This window comes from Cricetulus griseus, chromosome 2, assembly GCF_003668045.3.
Source record: "Cricetulus griseus strain 17A/GY chromosome 2, alternate assembly CriGri-PICRH-1.0, whole genome shotgun sequence".
Lineage (NCBI taxonomy): Eukaryota > Metazoa > Chordata > Mammalia > Rodentia > Cricetidae > Cricetulus > Cricetulus griseus.
In genome coordinates this window covers 6,635,711-6,640,571 of record NC_048595.1, presented here as the reverse complement: position 1 = coordinate 6,640,571, position 4,861 = coordinate 6,635,711, and positions in this window count along the sequence as shown.

Genomic DNA, 4,861 nt, shown 5'->3' with positions numbered 1-4,861 from the left:
CCCTTGACTCGGCGCGCTCCCGCCGGGCAGCCAATCGAGGCGCGGGGCGAGCCCGGGTGGGCGGGGCCCCGGCGGAAACGCTCGGCGCTGGCTCGGAAGCGCCCTCCAGCGGCCGGAGCTGGGAAGCCACGCTCTAGCGCGGGAGGGAGCCCCGCCCGCGCCCGCTGCCTGCGCATGCGTGCACCGTGCTGCTGGCTGAGCCCGGGCGAGTCGACTCGGTCCTGCTGTCGCCAGCTGACGCTTGCTTGCGCTTCTTTCCTCCGGTTAGGCCTGTTTTCCCAGCGTCGGGCCCAAGCCGGCCTGTGCCGCTCCGGAAGCCACAGTGGTTAAAAATTAGCTTGCACAAACACGAAGGTCCAAAGCCGGGAACGAGGTGGACGAATCACAGGATAGGCGTGCTTGAGAACGCAACGCAGCCGCGAGAAAGAAAGGCTGGGCTGGAGGTGCTAGCCCCGAAGGAGTGACACCTTATTATTTTTATGTCGCACATGCGGATGATTTTCATAGTATGCCAAGTCTGATGAAGCTCGTGCACTTCAAATCGATTTACCTCAGGGGGTGAGATCAAGGCGGGAGCTTCGGCATTGGGGTGAGCTAAATGACTGGTCAGGAAAAACCCACTGAGGCTTAGTGGTGCGCGCCTTTAATCCCAGGGCCGGCAGGTGGATTGCTGTAAATTTGAGGTCAGCCTGGTGTGAGCCGTCAGTTCCAGGTCATCTAGACAATCCAAAGGCTACTAGAGAGGCCCTGTCTTTAAAAAAAGAAAAAGAGCCCGGTGGTGGTGGCACACGCCTTTAATCCCAAAACTCGGGAGGCAGAGGCAGGCGGACCTCTGTGAGTTCAAGGCCAGCCTGGTCTACAGAGCGAGTTCCAAGCCAGGCTCCAAAGCCACAGAGAAACTCTGTCTCGAAACCACCTCCCTTCCCCCAAAAAAAGAAAGAAAAGAAAAAGAAAGGAAGGAAGAAAGAAAAGAAGAAAGAAAGAAAAAACTAGCAAGAAATACTGTGGTACACACCTTCAATCCCAAAGTAGGGAGGCAGAGGCAGGCAGATCTCTGAGTTCAAGGCCAGCCTGATATACACAGTGGGTTCCAGAACATCCAAGGCTATGTAGAGAGACACTGTCTCAAAAAATGAAAAAAATTTAAAAAGGAAATGTTTATATCTAATTACACAGTCTATGAACATACCGTTTTATGAGTGCTTTGGAATCAGGTTCTCTGTGACCAAGGATGGGCTGAAGGTCACTGTAATCCCTTGCTTTCTGCCGTCAGTTCATCTGTCCATATACCCACCCATGTATGTACATTCACTGGGCAGGAAGGAGGAAGCAGGATGAGTGAAGGGAACCAACGCAAAATCTCAGGGCTGGAGAGGTTCTCTTGCACATCAGAGAATAGGCCTTTCCCGGCTTCCTTTACGACTTTCACTGGCTCTGAGTGTGTAGGTTACACTGGTCCATGAAATGTGTGGCATCATGTTTAACTAGTATTCCCTTTCTGGGAGGATTCGGTGCCTGCCTTGAGTTCCAAGGAAGGTCTCTGGTTGGTAGACAATGTTTGTCAAAGAACTGCCGGCACATCACTGACCATCTCAGGCATTTCATGATTATCCGTATCTCCAAGTCTCAGGTTTTTACCTGAGAAGGAAAAATTTAGATCCATGTTTGGACTCAGAACTGCTACAGATTGGACAGGTCCGCCCAGTGTCCACCAAAACCCATGTGATAAAGTTTTGGTCTCTAGCTGGTGAGGCTACTGGAAGGTGACAGATGGATACTTTTAAAATGAACAACAACAAAAGAACCCTTTTATTTGTATGAGTGTTTTGCCTGCTCTCTGTGTACCACCATGGTGCCTGGTGTCCAGAGGCTCTAGAAGAGGGCATTGGGTCTCCTGGAACTAGAGGTAGATGGTTCTGAGTCATTATGTGGGTGTTGGAACCTGAACCCACATCCTCCAGAAAAAAAGCCAGTGATAACAGATGAGCCCCAAGTGTGGGAAACTTTTAACAAGTAAGGCCCAGTAGATGGCTAAGAGGGGCATGTCTTGCAGGGGGACTATGAGTTTAGTCTCCTGCTTGCAGGCCATTAGCTGGCTTTGCTATGCTGTGCACAGACAATGGACCCCCAGACAATGGATCCATCTGTCCAGCATGTACTAGAACTACTCAAACAGCCAAAACAAGTTTGTTCACCTTTAAACTGACTGCCTCGGGCATTAGCTACTGGCCTTTTGTTAGAGCGTTCACTAGGCTTTCTGGCCCTCCTTCATTCAACATCCAGTCGGAGGGGCACACATTCCTGCAGGTCAGTTTTTCATTGCAGTCTGCATCATCTCAAGCTAGCTATGCAGTCAGTCTCACGGCTGACAAGGCTGCCGGGATTAATTTATATGGAAAAATACCTGGCCCTTTGGCAGTGTTGGCATCAAGGACTGTGCAAGCCAGAGTGCATACAGATGTGTGTTTAAGGGCTAGTAAAAGGTAATTAGGCTACCTTATTGCTCTTACAGAGGACCAGGCTCAATCCATGCAAGCAACAGGCAAAACACTCAGACACATAAAATAGTAAATTTCTTTTTAAAATTTATTTATTTTTATTTTATGTGCATTGGTGTTTTGCCATGGTTTTCAGGTCCCCTGGAACTGGAGTTATAGACAGTTGTGAACTGCCATGTGGGTGCTGGGAATTGAACTTGGGTCCTCTGAAAGAGTAACCAGTGCCAGCACTCAAGAGGCAGAGGCAGACAGACCTTTGAGTCCAGCCTGGTCTACATAGTGAGTTGTAGTTCAGCCAAGACAACACAGATCCTGTTTGAAAATAATTTTTTTTTCGTTGACTGAATTTGTGAAGGAGAAGGAATAAGTGATGCGATTGCTGCATCCACCACCCTAGAGATCTTTTCTACGGTAAGTCCAATGGCCTCTTTCCCCTGCTTTCCAGTTTCTCCCTTTCTGCTTTGCGTGTTAACGTTTGTCTTTCAATGCCCTGGTATAGGGAAAGCAAAAAAACTAACTTATACTTGCTCATATAAAACGTACTTATCCACATCCCAAACCACAAGTGAAAATGAAGCAGTCTACCCAAGTATGGTCCCACACACCTGTAATCCCAGCAATTGGGGAGGCAAAAACAAATGGACCAGTTCAAGGTCCTTTTCAGCTACTGAGTTCGAAGCCAGCCTAAAATAATTGTAATCTTGTCTCACAAAACAAAACAAAAATAAAACAAAACTAAGAAACCTGGGCTGGAGAGGCAGCTCAGTGTTAAGAAAGAGCACTTGTCTTTCAGAGGACCTGGGTTGGATTCCCAGCAGCCATGATTCAGTCCCACAGGACCGCACACCCTCTTTAAACTCCAAGGCCACACCAGGCACCTGTGTGTCTTGGTATGAAGACACGGAGTTGAGCAAAGCACTCACACATGTAAAATACAAAACAAAAACAAATAAAAACCAAAACAAATTAAGGAATCTAATTTATAAACATTAGGATAGATAAAATTATCCAAGTTTTACTAGGAGTATTAAAAACGGGGCTGTTGCCTCATGCCACGTCAAGCAGTTGCAGGTTTCTGGGATGGAGACCACTCTCCTCTCATGCCTTCAGGAGCGTGGAAAAGCAGTCACTTGCTTTGACCTCTAAACACATCCTGAAGCTAAGGAGCTGGGGAACACCGGGTCTCCTTCACAGTAAAGGCGGACAAATGAAAACGACACACAACTGAAAATCTTCTCCCTTCACCCTTCCCAGACCATCTGCTGCTGGATCTGCCTCGGAGTCAGCAGGCATCTGCTCGGTGTCCCCACAGAGACACCAGCTCCCTGTGTAACACTTGCTCAGGTTCAGAGTGAAAGCTGAAGGACAGAAAACTACTGATTTTTCTGGCCTGCCTTCTTCCTGACACAGGGTTTCACATGCAGCCCTGGCTGGCCTGGGACTCCGTACGTAGCTGAGGCTGGCCCTGAGCTTCTGGTTATACTTCTGCTTTGGCCTTCCTATGCTCTTCCTGATCCTCTGTTACATCCCTCCTCGTCAGGGCACAGGCTGAGGGTGTGACTGGCTGGCCAGATTGCTTATCTATTGTGCACAAAGCCCTAGGCTGGATCTCCAGCACCCCACAGACTGAGCAAGTGTGTGTGTGTGGGGGGGGGGGAGAGCAACATCCTAGTAATTCCAATACTCAGGGAGTGAGAAACAGGAAGATGGGAGTTCAAGGCTGGCTGGGTATGGTAGTGCTGGGAGACAGAGACAGGCGAATCTCTGTGGGCTCACAAAGGAGTTCCAGGCTAGCCTGATAGCCAGGATTATACAGTTTCGAACAAAGAAACAAACACAGAAGAAGTTCAAGGTTATCCCTAGCTCCATAGGGAGTTTGCGGTATGAGACCCAATCTTGAAATAAAACCCTAATGTTTACTTGTTTCATTTCGAGACAGTCTCTTGTAGCGTAGGCTGGCCTCAAACCTGGTATGGCTGACTCTCCTGCTTGTACCTCCCGAGTGCTAGGATTACAGATGTGCACCATCTATAATCTGGTTAAAATTCCAGTTACTTAAAAAATCTTAGGCTGGGCAGTGGTGGCTCACAACTTTCTCACGACAATCCCAGCACTCAAGAGGACGATCTCTGAGTTCAAGGCCAGCCTGATCTACAGAGGCAGTTCCAGAACAGCCAGGGCTACACAGAGAAATCCTGTCTTGCAAAAAAAAAAAAAAAAAAAAAAAAAAAATTACTTAAACAAAAACGTTTAAAAAGGAGGTTTCCAGACAACACCAGTCCCCTATCAGAATGAAGGGCCTCCCTAGGGCTGCACTGCTCGGAAGCACAGCATGGTACGGCAGCACAATCAGGGTTTGAGGC